The sequence below is a fragment of the Talpa occidentalis genome, unplaced genomic scaffold (genome assembly GCF_014898055.3).
Source record: "Talpa occidentalis isolate TD23 unplaced genomic scaffold, MPIMG_talOcc4v2.1 talOcc4.8, whole genome shotgun sequence".
Lineage (NCBI taxonomy): Eukaryota > Metazoa > Chordata > Mammalia > Eulipotyphla > Talpidae > Talpa > Talpa occidentalis.
The window spans coordinates 55,653,110-55,673,402 of NW_023605194.1; positions in this window are offsets into that span (position 1 = coordinate 55,653,110).

The window sequence follows — 20,293 nt, forward strand, 5'->3', positions numbered from 1 at the left end:
ACGTATTCACGAAGAATGAGCTCTGGGTAAGCTATCTCTCCTCTTTTTATTTCATTTTTAATCGAAGGCTAGGGAGTCTCGTCAGAGCGCCGCGGGCTCACTGGTAAAGGCTGACCAGTTACAGACGACGAGTAATCCGTAGATATGGGACACTCTCACTCTACAAATAGAGGACTTTTCCTTTCTGTTTTAAGTCACATGTTAAAAAGCCGAGGGATGACAATAAGTAACAGGTCCCTCAGTGAATTTTATGAATTTATCTTAAGAGTCTGCCCATGGTTTCCAGAAGAAGGTAGTCTCTCCTTGAGAAACTGGAAAAAAAGTAGGTAAAGAAATTAGAAAATTCTACAATCAAAATGGACCGACTCAGGTCCCTGTTCAAGCTTTTTCCCTCTGGGTACAAATTAGAGACCTTTTAGTGGATACCACTGAGGCTGATCTCTGGAAAGGAGAAATATCTGATGAGGGTAGTGAACATGAATCACTCCCTTTTGCAAATTTGGGCAGAAATTATTCGGGTGCTATTCCCTCTGCACCCGATGAATATGAGGAAATGAGGGCTCAGCAGCCTCCAAAACCAGATTATGCAACCATTGATGTGGAAAATAATAGTAATATTGACGAGGCTGTTAATGAATTTTTTAGAGAAATGAACGTTAGTTCACCCCCACGAACTTTTCCTATGGCTCCTCCAAATTCATTGCAGATTCAACCACAAAGAGTCAATGTTCCTTCATTATCTGGAGGAATATTTTGTGCTGCACGAGAAGCCCGAGAGCAGGGAGATTTTTCCTTTACCTTCCCGGTAGAGTACTGGGAGGGTCAGGAACCGACCTGGGAACCAATCTCTTTAAAAACACTAAAAGAACTAAAAGAAGCTGTAAGGACAACGGGGCCCAGTTCTCCTTACACCTTACAAGTTGTTGATACCTTGCGTGTTTCTTATCTTACACCTTTTGATTGGTACCAGACGGCTAAGTCTGTCCTGGCTCCTGGGACTTATGTCCTTTGGAGAACAGATTATGAGGACCGTGCAGCTGAACTTATTAGAAAATCTATTTTCATTAAAAATATGCAACCTACTTTGCCCATGCTGAAAGGAACAGATGAATATGCTAATGTTAGGGAACAATTAAAAATACCAAAAGACATTCTTAATGAAATTGGAATAATGGCAGTAGCTGCTTGGAAAAATTTGCCGTCTCCAGCTGGCAGCTCCACGCTGTTGGCAGGTATTCGTCAGCGGCAGGAGGAGCCTTATGAAAACTTTGTGGCCTGTTTAGAAGAGGCTTTAGATAATAATAAGCAATATGTAATGATATGTGTTACGGTGATTACGTATACTTTGATAATGATTAACCAGATTTTGTGCAAAAACAATGAAAGTAATTATAGAGAAAATGTATAAAAAGAGAAGACTGCTTTCAATAAATTGCACTCAGATTTTCACTCTCCCTTGAGTGTGTCTGTGTGTCATTCTTTCTTGTCCCTCGCCCTAAGTCCTTCGACCACCTTTAGCTCATTCTCAATTCACCCTGAGATTGTCTCAATCTCCCGCCACCGCTGGGCTGGTCCGCGGCAGGTATAATTTGCATCTTCTCAAAAGTTCTATCAGGCTACAGAGGCCTGAGTGGATATAGACTCTAGACTTAAAAATGACCACTAAGTAATAATAATGGTTATGAATTTTCAATGATATGAGATGTAGAACTGAACATTTTAACTTGTCTTAATTCATTTAGTCCATAACAACTGTAGAAAGTAAGTGCAATCATTAGTTACAAAAGATCTGAGACAATTTGGGCTAAGAAATATATCTGAAGTCTCACAACTAGTATTTGTGATAGAACTGGAATCCAGAGAGCAAAACTTACTAAATAATCAAAAAATTGACATATAGTTTCCCTCAGTGATTTTTCTTGGGAGTGCATTCAATTGTTAGGATTCAACAATTAAACATAAGATCTTAATCATTCCCAAATGCATATTTTCATTTGTCTGAAACAGAAAGCCAGAGATGCTAATTTTATAGTGGAAAATGACGGCTATGACATGGACATTTGCATTTCAGTTTACTTGGAAAAGAGTTTGACATCATATTTGAATATTTACATATTCCATTTACTTCATCAGAACTTCATTCTAAGAAAGGTAGTCATTTTTCAAATTTGACGCTCAAGAAGTCAAGTTACTTGCTTAAGTTCATACCATTGATAAATTTAGAGCCTCTCGTGTTTCCAAAAATCACGTTTTCTAACTGTATAATACCATGCTTGATGTCACTAATGTTAACATACTATATGAACATTATCAATAAATAGTGACCCAGGACATAAATTTTAGTAACACTAAGAAAATATGTAAGAAAATATGTGTAATCACCTCCATTAATTCTATAAAAAACTTGTTATTTCAGACAGAAAAAAAATCTAGTTTATGTTAACCTACCATCGCACAATGGAAAATATAATATTCAAATGGGAAATAACAAGTTATATGTTTGTTAACTTTAACTATTATATTATCTTTTTAAATTATTAACTACCAATATGTTGGATTTAATAATTATCAAAAAAGCTTTGTCAAGCCAAAGGCATTATTAGAAATATCCAGGACTTCTTTAATGCATGTGTTCACTTACAGTTATTGAAGACAAAGAAATTTTGAAGAATTTCTTTTCTGAATGTACAAAATTCATAAATAGTGTTTCATCTAGTTAAGCAATTAGGCTAGTTATAAAATAATCTACATCGGAGATAGATAGACAGATAGATTGAACTTATCAAAGACAGAAGTTAAAAAGTAATCTAGAAAATTTAGAATAACAAGTTTACAAAATTGTGTTTATTTTCAAGTTTCTATATAAACATATTGACACTTTTTCTTCTTCTTAGAAGAGCCTCCCATAAATATGTATAAACAATCTGATATGTAAAGGTAGACTACCTTTTCTTCTCAGCCTGTTCTTAACACAAATGTCTGGGAAAATCAATTTTTATATTCTAAATTCAATAAGGGTTCATTTTTACACATGCCCCAGAGCTTTGTCTAATTCTATACTGAATTCTGTCTCACGGTTTGGGAGGATTAGAGTAGTCTTTGCCTAAGCCAAAACTCTTTTGCAACTTAAAACTTCAAAGTTAACAAGGTCAGAGAGTTTTCTTTAAGAAAAATAATCAGTTACTTGGAAAAGACTGAGGTCATAAATCACCCAATAATACCAAACTGAAGTAGACCTTCCTTTGCCAAAAATGGCACTTTTGGATGGTGATGAGAAATGCTGACTAATTAGGTGTACCAATCCAAGATCTTGATACCACAAAACATTGCTGTATTGTTATCTTTACATTTATTATTTTTTCATTATGAAGAATGTGTGATCTTATATCTAAATATATAAAGAGAACTATATAACATTATAATTCCATTATAAATTCATGTAAGTACAAAGTATTCCAGTATATATTATTTTAGATATAATACATAATTATTTATATAGGTTCATATAACTATAAATATAAAACTGAAAATTACCATATCCCCATCACTCCCTGGCATTATTTTCTTCTGTCCCTTCAACCCTATGTAAAAATAAAGTTTTCTAAATTACTGTTTAGTTTTAAATGCACACATAACCTTGTATCAACATTTATTTTCTTATTTCTATTTTTTTAAAAAAATATTTTTGTTGTTAGTATTTTTGTTTATTTATCTAAGGTAACATTCTGTGTTTGTTTGTTTGTTTGTTTGTTTTAAATTTTATTCATTTTTGCATAGAAGAACTGGGGGGATAGGCCAAAGGTGCAGGATCTGAGAGGATTCACCAGAGACAGAGTGGGGAACAGAACAGGCAGATCCACTAAAACACACAAAGGGGAGCAGCGGGCCAGAGAGGAGAGGTCTGCTGTGCCATGTGGGTCAGCTCCACTCAGGCAGGCCGTAGTAGTGATAGCACTGAGACTTAACCCCTTGCACCACAAGGGAGGTCCAACATTCTCTGCTTTTGCTAACAGAGTAATGTCGATCTTACAGGATGTTGATCTTACAGAATGTGTTTGGGAGTATTCCCTCTTCCTCAATATTTTTGATTCTTGATGTGGGCCAGTTTTGCTACATCCCTCTTAGGATTATCGTTATATTCCATAGGTTCTTGTAGTTGTGTCTCCATTTTCATTTGTCTCCAGTTATTTTTTAATTACTTCTTCAATTGCCTTGTTACCCAGTAGGCATTCAGGTTCTAAATGGTAGAAGTTTCCCCTTTTATCTTTTTATGGTCGATTTCTAGTTTGACACCATCTTGATGAGAAAAAAAGGTATATATATTTTTCTAGTTGTTTTTAAAATTTGCTTCATGTTATAAAAAAGTTGGTAAGGTAGTATACAAAATGAAAACCTACATTACTTATTATAGCTGCCACTCTTCCATGATACACTCACTATTCCAAGCTCCAATTTATTGAAGCAAAGAATAATAAATGCAATTTTAATAGTTATGCTCCATACAGTTAAAACTATTTCATGTGACAGAAGTTGGAACCATATTAAATTGATTTTATATATTAAAGTTACATATATCAAATATTAAATATATTCCCCTTGCATAATTGCTTAACAAAACTTTTTTTAAAAGATTTATTTTATTTATTTTATATTTATTTATTTTATTATTTATTTTCTGGGCACAGTCAGAAGCGTGGGAGGGTGAGAGAATTCACCAGACCCAGAGCGGGGAGCAGAGCAGGCAGAAGGACCGAAGTACACTGCTGAGGGGAGCAGCGGGCGGTAGGAGAGGTCTGGGCGCCATGTGGGACCCTCCTCCGGTAGCCGGGGAACAGCCGGGGATCAAACCGGCGCTGCAGAGGCTCTCAACCCAGCGTTCAACCGCTGCGCCACCGGGGAGGCCCTGCTTAACAAAACTCTTAATAAGTACCCATTAATTTTGTTGCCTGTATGCATGCTTTCCTGCAGTGATTGTTTCGTAATTTGAATCGTACTGTACACCTGTCTTTTCTTTTCCTATAGTTACAGATGTATTGTGCAGTTAATAGTTCTGTACTGAATCATAGCTAAAGGAGGAAGTGTTTCATCATTACAAATAATGTTATAAGATCCCTTGGTAATATATTTATAGAAAGCAGAGATTTCATTTGAGAGCATACTTAACTAAATGGCAATTTTTCTATTTATCCATATTATCCAATATCTAATTATTATTTATTGATCATTTATTGCTTTTTTTCATAAATTGTCAAAGAATTTTGTGCTGAGAAAAACCAGCATCATTTGAAATAAACTTGCAGTCATAGAGGTGAAAACCTAGGCACCTAAGGCATACAATGTGATGCAAATCAATATAATTTAAAAAATTGCATCTCATTTTGGAGGCAGCTTTGTCATGAAAGTTCCTGCTTAATTCTAATCAATGTTTAGAGTTGATATACAATGTAACTTAAGAAAAAAGAAATAAATTTGTACTTGATATATCTTACCTGGATCCTTAGGAAGTCATTCTATTAATGGAATCCATGTATTCAGAGGAAGCTAGACAATAGAAACCTCTGGACACGTTTAGTGTCTATATGCCTATGATTAAATGATGGCTAAAATAAGGATCTAAATCCATTATATCATTATTTAACCACCAGAAATAAATGACAGAAGTAAAGCATTGTATTTTGTCAACCTGTCACTGAGGTAATGGGAGAAGGCACTGAGCCTGAATAAGTGTGATAGTAGAGGGATGAATTGATTTGGGCTAGTAAGGAGATGTGGTTGTAAGAGAAATTTACACACGTAATTAGTATGCAGGGAAGTGTGGAATGCAAAAAGGGTTGAGATAAAATTAATGGCCTAAAAAATTCTGAAAGCAGAAAAAGCCATTAACTGTTATGCTCAAAAACAAAATAAGCACATACGGCAACCTTTCTTATCTTGGTGTGAGGAAACAAATGATGTGCTGGGAATGGCAAAATATAAGACACTATTTTCTCAACTGATGCAAATGAAATATCTTGATCTATCAAATATCCTAGACCTTTCAAGAGAGAAATATATTTTCTTCAGAAATATGCACTTGGGACCAAATCAAAGTATTTCAAATCAAAGAGGACACTGTGAGGTGTTCCTGAGATTTTACTTAATCCAGAATGTATTATTAATTATTAACTCTTGCAACAATGTGTTATGATCAATAACACATGTTTGAGAATATACCCTTAAATTTCTGCAAATTCCAGTACCAGAGAGAATTTTATACATACCTAAACAAATTTTGAAAAACCAAGGAAGAAAGCTCATACAATAAGTAAATACATATAAAATGCTGATTTTTGAGAAATTACTTCTGCTAAGAGGACATTATTAATCAGAATATTTTAGTTGCAGGTAAGAATGAAACAAATGAAACATAAACTCAACTGTTCTTAGTTAAAATGGAAAACATTGTTTTTTTTTTAATTTTATTTTTATATTCCCCATACAATTGCAACCCCCTTATTTTGATCCCAATCCCTCCTTTCCCCACTCCCCCATAGTGTGACTCTGGTTCATAGTTGTTTGTTGATTTTGATTTTTTCTTTCTTATAGTTATTCTTTTTTCCTGGTCCCTTATTTAGGTTTTCTAGATTCCTGCTATGAGTGAGACCATCCAGTATTTTTCTTTTTCTTTCCGGCTTATTTCACTGAGCATGATCCCTTCTAGCTCCATCCATGTTGCTGCAAATTGCATGAGTTTATCTTTTTTGATTGATGAGTAATCATGTATATGTACCACATTGTGTATATGTACCACATCTTCTTGATCCAGTCATCTATTTTGGGGCATTTGGGTTGTTTCCAAAGCTTAGCTATTGTAAATAGTGCTGCTATAAACATAGGGGTGCAGGTGCTCTTTGGAATTAATGTTTCTGTGTCCTTAGGGTAAATACCTAGGAATGGAATTGCTGGATCATATGGAAGCTCTATCTTTAGTAGGTTGAGGAATCGCCACACAGCTTTCCATAGTGGTTGGGCCAGTTTGCAATCCCACCAGCAGTGCAGGAGAGTTCCTTTTTCTCCACATCCTTGCCAACATTTGTTGTTGCTAGGTTTTTTTTTTTTTTTTTTTTTTTTTTTTAATATGTGCCATTCTCACTGGTGTGAGATGGTATCTCATTGTAGTTTTGATTTGCAATTCCCTGACCGCAAGTGCTGGTGTGATAGCAGCGATAGTGAAGGCAAAGATAAACAGCTGGGACTACATCAAATTAAAGAGCTTCTGCACAGCAAAAGAGACAGTAACCAAAACAAAGAGAAACCCCACCAACTGAGAGAAAATTTTTGCACACAAGGCTAATAATAAAGGACTGATCACAAAAATCTACAAAGAGCTGATGAGACTCAACAAAAACAAAGAAAATAATCCAGTCAAAAAATGGGCAGAAGTGCTAAAAAGAAACTTCTCCAAAGAGGAAATGCAAATGGCCAACAGGCATATGAAAACATAGATTCTTATAACTGAAGTACATCAAACTACATAATGACATGTATAAGAGAATATATCATTTTTTATTTTTAAATTACATTTTCATTGTTTTCTTTAAAAGGAATGAGTTGTGTACAAAGGGGGTTAAATGATTTATAGACAAGGAAAAAATCTGTGTTAGAACCAAGGCATTTATCACCATCATTATATCATTATCTCCTTTGCCTTCATCTTCCTCAACTTCCTTCTCTTGTTTTTTTTTTTTTTTTCCAGTCTTGAACAACTGCTTTTCTTAGTGCATCAGACTTTAGTTTAGTAGATTCCTTTTCAAAAGACTGCATGTCACCTGCAGTAATGTTATTTCTCCCAGTGTCATTACAACATCACCTGTGGATAGACCAGAATGTTCTTTGATTTTTGGACAATATTCAAGAAACAAGAAAAAGACCAAAGGAGATCTCTTAAGTAACTGGGATCCTTGAATATCTTTTTTGTTATCCCTTTAGGAGAGATATATTATCACTTATCTTTCATAACAGGCATTATCTACCTTTGCCATGTCTTCAAATTTTCTTTTCTTTTTAGCAGACATAAACTTCCACTGAACTGGACAATTTTTGAAAACTCTGAGAAGTTGACTGAAGTATCTGGGTGCTTCTCTTGTGCTCCTCCTGATAAATTTGCACAAGTTTCATGAAATTTTGCCTCTCAACTTCTTAGGATCTTCTTCACCCAAGTTTAGTTATTTTTCCTCAGTGAACCACAGTGTCACCCAGTGCCTATCTGATACACACATTTTGAAACTATTAATTTTTAAAACATTATCAAAACAATCATGTTGCCTTTTTTCTTTTTTTAATTGGATATTTGAAATTCTTTTTTTTTTTTAAAGATTTATTTTTGTACAAGAGCTGGGGCACAGGCCAGAGGCACGGGAGGGTTAGAAAATTCACCATAAACAGAGCAAGGAGCAGAACAAGCAGACAGACCGAAGACACTGCTGAGGGGAGCAGCAGGCAAGTCAGGAGAGGTCTGCTGTGCCATGTGGGTTTCTCCCTGGCCAGCCGGAAATTGAACCCATGCTGCAGAGGCTATGGACAGCTTCACAGCGCAGCGCTCAACCCTCTCTCCCACTGGGAGGCCCCATGTTGCCTTTTTTCTGATAAAGTCATTTTAAGTAAATTTTCCCCTCATTATGTAAAAATTTATTTTTTTTTAAGATTTTTTCAACTCCTAATTTTAGCATCTAATCTCAATTTTGGCTCATTTAATGATGATTTTTTTATTTATAAGAATGAAAAATGCTAATTTTAATGACTGCTGTTTTTTTCTTTTTATGAAATTCTAGGGAAAAGATCATTATCCACATGTATGTGTAAAATGAAACATAGACTTAACAACTGCTGGGGATAAACTGCTTGACTGTCTTAATAAAAGTGAGTGTATTGAATTTATGCCAATGCTAAGTCCCTGAGAGTCTCTGGGTGATGCAGAGCTAAGAATAGCATTATGTCAAAAATAACAAAAAGAATTATTTGACATGATTTGCTGATCACTGAGCCCACTGAGGTAGCCCTCCAAGGTATATGCGAGAAATAGTGGGTTTGTTTTCCTCTTATTGGTACAGAGTAGAGTTTTCTTGCCTGCTTTTAAGGATGGCACTAAGTACCCAAAGTAAACACAAGGGAACTTCATGGATCTGTCATTATGTAACAAACACAGCTTTAAAAAATTTGTAATTCATGAGCTGGACATTTCTTGATAGGTATATATTTCAGTTGAGACATTAAAAAAAAATATTCCATGTACTTTTCACTTTTACTTTAGTGTTTTGATGTCTAGGGGAATGTGCAGTTTCGTTAATTCTTACCCAGAAATTCATCTCCAATGCTGACATGAGCACAAAGACCTTATGTGCTGGGAAATATTTAGTGTCTTAAGAATAAAAATGTTCATTAGAGTTACTCAATGAATCATGGATATTATCCTTCCTGGCAAGAGAAACACAGAAATGCAGACTCTGTATTGGGCTATAGTTCTCAATGGAAAAATAAAGCTTTTCAAAATGTTAGTCATTGCCATGGTAGATGTTTTCTTAAGTCATTTTTACAACCTGTTTTGATGAATAATAACAATCCAAATAACATTATTTTTTTCTATGGCTTACTGTTAAATTCATATTCATAATATTAACTATCATTCATTGTGTACTATTTACCAACATTATAAAATGGAAACTAATTTATATTTAACCTTCAAAACAATCCTGCAAAGTAGAATTCTTATCTTATATTGTAGATGAAAAACAGACTCAAAAATTACAAATTGCTCACATCACAAACTTAGTTGTGGAGCCAGAATACAAAAAAGTGCTAACTAGTTACAAAGTCCCTAATTTTTCCTCTATAATATGCAAGCATTATAAATCTTTTTGATTTTAGGTGAAATACACTCAATTTCACACCAATATGTCTAAAGTAAGTGGGTGTGCCTGTGACATAATTATAATTACAGTCATAATTAGAAAAGAGTCTGCCTTGAGTCCTTTGAAACTAAGACAGTGAATGACCCATAAGGAAAAGAATCACATGTATAAAAGGGGCAAGAACTATTTACCTGGGTTTAGAGGGGACTTTTAAATGGATTCTGCATTCTTTGCTATACATATTTGTATTTCTTTAGGTTTTCCTTGATAACTCCAAGCTCTGCTTAGGATGGTAGTTTCTTGCAGAGCCTCACCCTTTATACTCAGCTACAGGCAAAATCATAAGTTGCTAGCTAACAAAAGTGGCTATTGCTTTAACTAAATATCCTAATATTAAGCAAAATGCCAAACACTATTTAACATATATTGATTAGTTTAGTTCTAACAATTCTATATTGTAGATATGTCCATTTTTCAGTTAAAGAAGCTAAGGAACAGGAAGTTAAATATATTTACCCAAGGTAATACTGGTTGTGAAGGAGTCAGAATTCATATCTCAGTTGTTTTGATCTGTAATCTACAAGCCTAACCACTATTTTAGAGTGTTGTCTATGGATGCCATGTTCAATTTTCTGCCAACTCCTCTGTTGTTTATTGAAGTCACCATTTTAAAGACTTTTTTTGAACAACACCAAGATGTTTTAAAGACTACTCTTCTTGGATATAGTTCCACATTCCAGTACTATTCCACATATCCCCTCTCTTCTCCCATCACACCAATGACAATATTTGCACAGTAGTTGAGATCAAGAAATTCACACTAAGGGGATAAAATGCTCAATTTGTAAAATTTTCCAGAATTCTATAGATAGGTTGAGGGGATTAGTTTCTTCTATAAAAACAATGCTGGGTTTTATTTAATTGCATAAGAAATATAATTCCACTCCTAGGTATTTACCCAAATGACACAGAAACAGTAATTCCAAAGGGCACCTGCACGCCTATGTTTATAGCAGCACTATTTACAATAGCTAAGCTTTGGAAACAACCCAAATGCCCAAAAATAGATGACTGGATCAAGAAGATGTGGTACATATACACCATGGAATATTACTCAGCATTCAAAAAAGACAAACCCATGCAGTTTGCAGCAACATGGATGGAGCTAGAAGGGATCATTCTCAGCGAAATAAGTCAGAAAGAAAAAGAAAAATACCAGATGGTCTCACTCATAGCAGGCATTTAGAAAACCTAAATGAGACACCAGGAAAAAGACTAATCAATACAAAGTAAAAATCAATATCAACAAGCAACTATAAAGCAGAGACACACTGGGGGGGGGAGGGGCGGGAAAAGGAAGGACTAGAGTCAAAATACGGGGGGTGGGTGCAATTGTATGGGGAATATAACCAAAATGAAAATGCGTACATTGTGCAAAGATGGAAAAAGATGTAAGAATTATATAAAATAAAATATTTAAATTAAAAAAAAAAAGAAATATAGTTTCAGGCCTCCGTGGTGGCGCAGGCGATTGAGTGCCACACTGTGAAGCCGTCCACAGCCTCTGCTGTGCCAGTTCCATCCCAGCGGGCCAGCAAGAATCCCACATGGCACAGCAAATCTCTCCTGTCTCGCCTGCTGCTCCCCTCAGCAGTGTATTTTGTCAGTCTGCATGTTCTGTTCCCTGCTCTGTCTCTGGTGAATCCTCTCATCCTCCCGCGCATCTGGCCTGTACCCCGGTTCATGTACAAATAAATAAATCTTAAAAAAAAAAAAAGTTAACTGAAAAGACAAATTATTTTTTTAAAAAAAGAGATATAGCTTATACATATAATCTACATGATATCATAATTTGTCATGTCACACATTCTCAAAGACAGAACATTAATGATTTTCTTCACATATCACTAATCAGCCACCACATTTGCATTTTAGATGTGTTTTTTTTGAAGACTGAGAACTAAATTTCTAAAAACATATCTTAGATCTGGAAGAAAGTGATGAGTAACCTGATTATGACTATCCTCAATATTACAGTTCTAAAAGGGAGAAAACTGGTGCTTAAAGAGATCCAGTAACTTGACTTTGCAGTTGAACCTCAATCTATTTATTTCTAAAACTTGACTATTAAACATTATACCACCTTATTTTCTCAAACTTACCTCAAAAAGCAACAAACTAAAGATACAAAACAATAACAACAAACTATAAGAAAAAAGTCTTCTCATTGTAATTTAATACACACTATAATAAAATAAAAATACAAATGAATGGGGAAAAACAGATCAACTGTGCAGAATCCAACTCATTTATCTAAAAATAAATAATAAATAGCAGGAGATTGTGTTTTATGTGATATTAGTAAAATATATCCTTACTTTGTTCCACACATAATTTACAAATGTGTGATATATGGGGAACTATCACATAGTATGTGCTACCAATTTACTTTAAGTAAGTTACAAATATGAGAGGAAAATAGAAATAGGGAAACTGTAATAACTTTAAATCTCCAAGCCACTGATAATAAACACACTAAATTCCAACAGTTCAGTAAGAATCTAAATAAATGAAAAATAGATACAAGATTTGTTATTCCTATAGCTCCAGGCAATTTGTCCATTCCTGTCTAAAGAAATGAATCAATATCAATAGATTTGATTATATTGTTATAAATTCCACAATTATAATTTTATTATTTATAGATAAAAGCCTGGTCCTTTAAAAAGATTCACCTTGGAAAAAATAAATAAAAAGATTCACTTTGGGCCTCCCTAGTGGCACAGCGGTTGAGCGCTGGGCTGTGAAGCTGCTCTCAGCCTCTGCAGCGTCAGTTCGATTCCCAGCCCCAGGCGAGGGTCCCACATGGCGCACAGACTTCTCCTGCCAAGCCTGCTGCTCCCCTCAGCAGTGTGTTTCGTTAGTCTGCCTGTTCTGCTCCCAGCTCTGGCTCTGTTGAATTTTTTCACCCTCCCGCACTTCTGACTGTACCCAGTGCTTGTATAAATAAATAAAAAATAAATCTAAAAATAAATAAATAAATAAAAAGATTCACTTGGATGAATATATAAAATATGTTTGCTATTACTTTAGTATAAGCTATTTTCCATTCTATACGGTTCCATTTAGTTAGTTGAGGACAGAGTTGCAGTAGAATGGGAACATTCTCAGAATAAATTACAAGCATATTTGGAGATTTTGAAATGGTGTTGGCTGTGCAGGTGTGGGGTCAGGAGAGTGCAGCTATGCTTATGTAAAGGAAGGGGCCCCTGAAGACTACTAAAGAACCTGAAAGCAACAAGTAAATGTTAGCATTTGAAAGGCAAGGCAGCATCAATTAAACATTATATAAATTCACTACCGCATGGTCTCACTCATAGCAGGATTTCAGAAAACCTAAATAAGGGACCAGGAAAAAGACTAATTATAATAAAGTAGAAATCAAAATCAACAAGCAACTATAAACCAGAGACACTATGGTGGGGGCGGGGATCAAAACAAGGCGGGTGGGAATTGTATGGGGACTATAACCAAGATGAAAATGCATACACTATACAAAATGAAAAATGATGTAAAAAATATATAAAATAAAATTTAAAAAATAAATTATAAATTAAAAAATGTTATATAAATTCAGAATCCAGCAGCATTTAATTGTTTTCCAACATGATGGAATAATTTTTATGGTGTGGCAGAAATATTGATAAATAATGACTTAAAATGATAATTTATTGTGAGTTAGGAAATATTTTTCAAAGGATTTATTTGTTATAATGGCCTTATTTTTCACTGAGGTAACAGTTTACACGTTGTATAGGATTTAGAGGTAAAGCTTCACACCTCTTCAAATGTATGTTACCACACCACACCCACCACCAAAGCACCACTGACCCTCCAACATAGTCCACTGAGTCCTCTCCCCCTTTCCTCGTCACCCTGACTCTCTGATAGCATCAATTCTGCAGTCATATTTCTAGGATTTGTGTTGGTTTAGTTTTGACTGTCCCTTTGCTTTATTTCTCTATATTCTACATGAGTGAAATCATCTGGTATTTGTCATTCTCTTCCTGACTAATTTAGCATAATCTCCTCCAGTTCCATTCACATTGTCACAAATGGCAAATATTTATGTTTTTTTTATAATTAAGTAGTATTTCATTGTGTATATATATATATACACACATATATATATACCACATATACATATATATATGTATATACCACATTTTCTTAATCTACATATCAGTCCTTAGGCACTTAGGATGTTTGCATAACTGAGCTATTTTATTTTATTGTTTTCAAATAGTACAGGTCCTAGGAAATGTCCTGAAACTTAAAGTTTATGAGCTGACTTGGAAACCTTCCTCTCTCCACTAGCCCATCCTGCCTGAAGCTGTTCCTCATAGCTGCCCCAGGCCTCACTTCCCTGTGAATCATTTCAGACCCGACCAAGGACACTATCTCTATTCCAGAGCAAGTAGTGTGTTCACTGTTATCTCTTCCTTTTTAGAATTCTTAACAGGAGGTCTTGTTTTCCTCACACCCTTCTCTAACAGAAATCAAATGCTTAGTAAGTATTAATTGAAAAAGTAGAGGAAAATGAAGGAAGGAACAGATTTTGTTTAAAGGACAGATATTTTAAGCGTTAAATTTGTCCTAGTCTGCTTACATGCATCCTTCCTCACACACATACACACACCATCCCTCGAGTGCACATGTGCCTTTCCCTCCCCATGTCTCTTAACTTCAGAGTCTTCAAGGTGTTTGTTGATGTCCAGTAGTTTGTTTTTTTTTTAATTGTTTTATAAATGTCCTATATGTGTTGTTACCTGACTTGTTTAGTGGCACATAATTCTTTGTCTTGAACTCTTAGTAGTTTCACAACTGTGTGTTTTGGTGTAGATCTCATTACATTTAGTTAACCAGGTATTCTTTTTTTTTTTTTTTTTTTTTTGGTTTTGTTTTTTTTGTGGGACCCTCGCCAGCGGCCCGGAAATGAACCGGCACTTCAGAGGCTGCGGGCAGCTTCACAGCCCAGCGCTCAACCGCTGCACCACCAGGAGAAGCCCTAACCAGGTATTCTTTTAGCTTCAAGGACTTCATCCTCCGCTGTAGCTAGAGTTTAAGGGAGTTAGATGGATTTGCAGGGCCCATTTGAGTCAGGAAATGTTCTAAATACGTGTATTACGTCAATAAATCCTTTCAAATAGTTCATGTGGTAAGTAATTGATTTAACATCTGAATCAGCTAAGCCTGAAAGGATTTGAGTAATGTATACATATTGACAAATTTAGTGAGTTGAGGTCAGAGTGACCCCAGTCATCTGGCAACACTGATCTCATTTGTGTATGCTTCCCAAGCTACAGTTTTCAAGAGTACAAATACACAGTTAGAAAACACACGGTTTCCAGCAACAAAGTAAAATCAAATCTTGCTATCGGATTGAATAAAAGATAATTTTAGCAATTTGATGCCACCATATCTTGTAAAACATGAAGAGAATAATTCACACGTTTTCCAAAGCAAGTTTCTCTTAAATGCTTTCATAATCTTAGCAGTGTCTTGCTACAGACTAATTCTCTATAAACAAAAAGAGATTTAACTTAAGGATGTGAAAGTGGTGGTAGAGAGGTAGAGCATGTTACATTCACTGTAGAGGCAGACTATTGCGGATATTCTAGTAAAACTTTGTAAAGCTGCTTCTGTCTTTGCTATTCATTTATAGCAATAAGACTGGATACTTCACCATCTACTATTAATGTTTTCTAGGAGATTTAGTTACCAAAGTTACCTACTTTCTGTAGTTTATTTCCATTCTATGACTACTTTTGAAATAATTTCAACAATGCAGTCTTTAATTTGTCTGATTCTGAGGGAATGTTAACTAGACAGCAAATCTAATAGTTTAATCTTGATACCGGAATTGTCAGGCCTAGTCTCCCAGCCAGGAACAGATCCCAGGCTGCAGGGGCAATGCTGAGCCCCAGCCGCTAGACCCCCACGGGTTGGTGTCTCAGGAAGCTGCAGCAGGAACTTCGCAGACGCTCAGGCAAGCAAGCGAGAAGAGGCAGGTTTGTTTATAGAAAGAAAAAGTTTATTGAGGAGAAAAAGAGCAGAAATAAAGTGGGACTCCCAGGCCAGGGAACCAGGCCTGGGAGGGGCAAGGAAGCCAAAGTGGAGTTGTGTCTCAGGGAATATATACCTTTTTTCCCTCATTATTCTAAAGCTCCACCAGTCTTTCTGTGATTGGCTAGTTCTCGGCTGTCTCACTTAATTTGCTACTGAGTGGAGGATCTTCACATTCCTTATCTAACAGCTTTCTCTTTCCCCATTTGTTGCATCTTTATCTTTATGGCACAGTCCTCTAGATGGCATCCCTGCACTGAAGTTAAACAGCTGCCCTTCTAAGTTGTCCATAAATTAAACCACTCTCCCATTTCTCCAATCTCCGCCTCCCTTTACCACCTGAAGGAAACCAGGACCAGCTTTAACAATGTTATCCTTGGTCCTGAGATATTTGTTTTTCCTAGTGGAATTGGTTACATTCCCTTGGTTGTCCTTATCTCTGAAGCCTCCCTAAATTTTTCAGAGGTCCCCTCCTGCACTGTCCCTAAAACTGCATAATTCCTAGCTTGCCCTGTGTCTCAATCTGGTGGCTTGGGTAGTATATCTGAATGAACCATTAATGGAGTAAAGATATATATATATATATATATATATATATATATATATATATATATATGGAAAAATTGACAGATACCATGGTAATGAAGCAAAGTGAGAGAAAAAAAAATCCTGTAATTCAGGGTCAGCATTTTAGTATACTTAATGGTAAAAGATGTAAGAAAGATGTAAGAAATGATCATCTAATCACCCTTACAGTGAGGTATCAAACATATTTCCTCTTGAGAATGAATGAATGAATGAGAAATGAAGTTCTATCTATGGGTAGCCAAATTGGAAGCCACAGCTTGCAAGTTCCTTGAGAATTTTGTCATAACTTCAATGTCTCACTGAAATTTTATGCTCTGTGTGGACTAGGTTAATTTACATTCTCATTTGCTTTTGGAAGGTCTTGAGTAAACTTCCTTCAAGAACAACATAACATGTATGAGATAACAAAGTATTTTTCTGTTCCAAATGCTAATTTTAAAGATTTAATTAGGGTTTTCTTGTTTTATTACAGTGCAAAAACATGCTTTCCTTTTATAAGACATGACATTAGTACACAGAGCTAGTTAAGATATAAACAATTTCCTCCATAAATGTCTTCCATGCAACAATAATTTCTACAAATAGAAGTAACTGAGAAAACATAACCCATAGCTTTATCTGACTGTGAATACCTGTATATATAGGCATTCATAGTATTTTGTTCCATTAGCCTTGGAAGTACATCATAAATAGAACTCTGACAGTGTTTATATATAGATTCCTTACAAGTTATTTCCTTAGAAATTATTTCCATGTAAGCAAACATGTACTTACACAGTGTTTAAGGTTATACTATAGTATTACATTAATGCTTTGAGAAACATGTACAGTTCAACTAAATATTGCAGCAGTAATTCATGTTACTAGGAAAATTGATCAAAGATTTTGAAAAGTTTGAGGCAGGAAAAGAAATAAAGGTCATGCATTATATTGCAAATTGCATTTTTTACAAATCAGCTCCCAGTGTACCACTCCTTTAGTGGACCTCAATGAATGTCTTTGTTTTCTATTCTTTCAATGACACTTAAAATATTTATTACTCCCTTCTGCACATTGTATCTGATTACACCACTCAGTTGAACTCGTACTTCTCCCTGCCTATTCTTTCTGTTTCTGCTTTTAATACCCTCATGCAGCAGCAATGGATGGTGGAATGCATGTCATTCAAACTCTCACAGAAGTCAGAGTTCCACTTGAGTTCATGTAACATCTGTTATAACAAGGTTAAAATTAGAGAAAGAGCTCAACTCTATTCCTTTTAGCTGAAGGACAGCAGATGAGGATTTTAACATTTCCTTGTGGAGCACTGCTTCACAGAAAGCACATTTTTTTTTTTTAATTGGATTATTTTCTCTTATTTTATTCATTTCAGCTGGTCCATTCAGAAGTGTTCAATTTGACTCATTTGAAGGAATGCCTGGACCTTATAATATACAAACACCAGAGCCAGTCCATGAAACAGTGAGGAATTACTTTCCTGAAACCTGGATCTGGGAATTAGTGGTGGCAGAGTAAGTAATTTCACTCTCCTCCTTTTGTTGTGGGTGAAGAAGTGTGGATCTTCAGTTTTTTCTTTTTTTTTTTTTATTTAAATATTAAATTTTATTTTTATATTCCCCCATACAATTGCAAACGCCCCATTCTGACCCCAATCCTTCCCCTCCCGCCCCCCACCCCCCAAAAAGTGTCTCTGGTTCATAGTTTTTTGTTGATTTTGATTTTCACTTTCTTATAATCATTTTCCTGGTCCCTTATTTAAGTTTTCTAGATTCCTGCTATGAGTGAGACCATCCGGTATTTTCCTTTTTCTTTTTGGCTTATTTCGCTGAGCATGATCCCTTCCAGTGCCATCCATGTTGCTGCAAATTGCATGTGAGAAAGCACATTTTTTATAGCCATTAGTACTGAATAAAGGAATTTGATTTCTGGAATTGGTTTTTGCCATTAGCCAGGTGACTTTGTTATTTATTTTATTTAAGTCCTTACACCCTTCTGTTAATCCTGATTCTGCCAATTTATTGGAGAGAGAGAAAAATCTACTACTATTTCAAATAGTTGCAGTATTTACAGAAATAAACAAATATATTTTTTAAAGCCTGTGAGTATGAAAAACATTTGTCATTAATAGTGGATTAGGATCCTATTAACACTTGGTAATTAGTCATACTCAGACATTCAGGTAAAAATAACAGATGAGTATTATAATTTCCTTCTAAATTTTCAGTGTTTCTTTAAAAAAAAGGTAAGAAATAAAAATATACTCAGAAATTCTTTACAATCCCAATTCACATCTTATCCGAATGACTGTGATAATGGTAATTGTGTCCTCCAGGTTGAAGAATTATGTTCCTTCCATATAATATAAGTCTTTAGGGAATTGAGATACAAATCCTATAGTAAGAATAGGTTTCCACCAATCACTGACTTTTTTTAATAGTGTTCTTCCTACAATGGCTGTTATTCCAAAGAAAGGAAAGGAGCAAGTTAGGAAACTTAGGGACATTTTAGAGAGCAGGCATTTCTGTTCAGGATGTTATTTAGGGAGACAGGTTTACAACTATTCCAAACTATTTATACATTTGATAGGTCATATTAGAGTCTGCCTCTCTTCCTCCGTTATTGTCAAAGAGAGAGCAGGTTCAATGTATTAAACAACAACAAATAGTCTTAATTGGATTACATAGGCTTTCAAAAGATATTCCGGAAAGTATATCTGTTAAATTAAAGGTAAGCCCCATCAATGTTTTTTTATGAAATGAATAAAGGTATAAATGCCAGGTTTTAAGAGAGACTCATGTATCCTTCTGGCATTATTTTCATAATGACTTTTTCCTCCAGCCCTTCATCTTCCCCAGGTATGGGTCCTGATGTAACAAATTCAAGGGTTAGACATTGAAACAGCAAGAATCCTGACAAAGGGAACTGTATCAGAGAGGGACAGAATAAGTTATGTTCTGAGTGACAAGAAATCATTTCCTTCTTTTTTCTTACTTTTTTATGTTGGCAAACTTTCCTACTGTTTTAGAAGAATTGAGAAGTACAAAGATGTATTTCTGTGAGACTATAGGAAGATTTAATTCAATTTTTTATATATTGAGTGGACAAAACACTGTAGAGGATAAAGAAGATTGAAATAATATAGGTCTTATCCTCTACTTTAATCTCCACCCAATAAGAATTCTAACAGATCACAATCAAAAATTAATCTCTCTCTAGAAGACACTATAATGGCCTTCGTTCCTAAATCCAAAGAAATAACTATATCAGGAACTGATGTAAAGGTATGAAATAAAATTTGGACTTTATTTGATGCAAAACTTCATTGGGCAAACTTATTAACCACACATAGCATATGAAAGTGATATGATAAGAAGCTATTATTAAAGCCTAGTCAGAAATACATAAAATGAAGCAATAATGAAAGCATGCTGCTATCAAAGTAAAAGTAATTTTAGTTTTTAAATTTTCAAATTCGGGGCCTCCCCGGTGGCGCAGCGGTTGAGCGCTGGGTTGCGAAACTGCCCGCAGCCTGTGCAGCGCCAGTTCGATCCCCGGCTGCTCCCCGGCCAGCGGAGGAGGGTCCCACATGGCGCGCAGACCTCTCCCGCCGCCCGCTGCTCCCCTCAGCAGTGTACTTCGGTCCTTCTGCCTGCTCTGCTCCCCGCTCTGGCTCTGGTGAATTCTCTCACCCT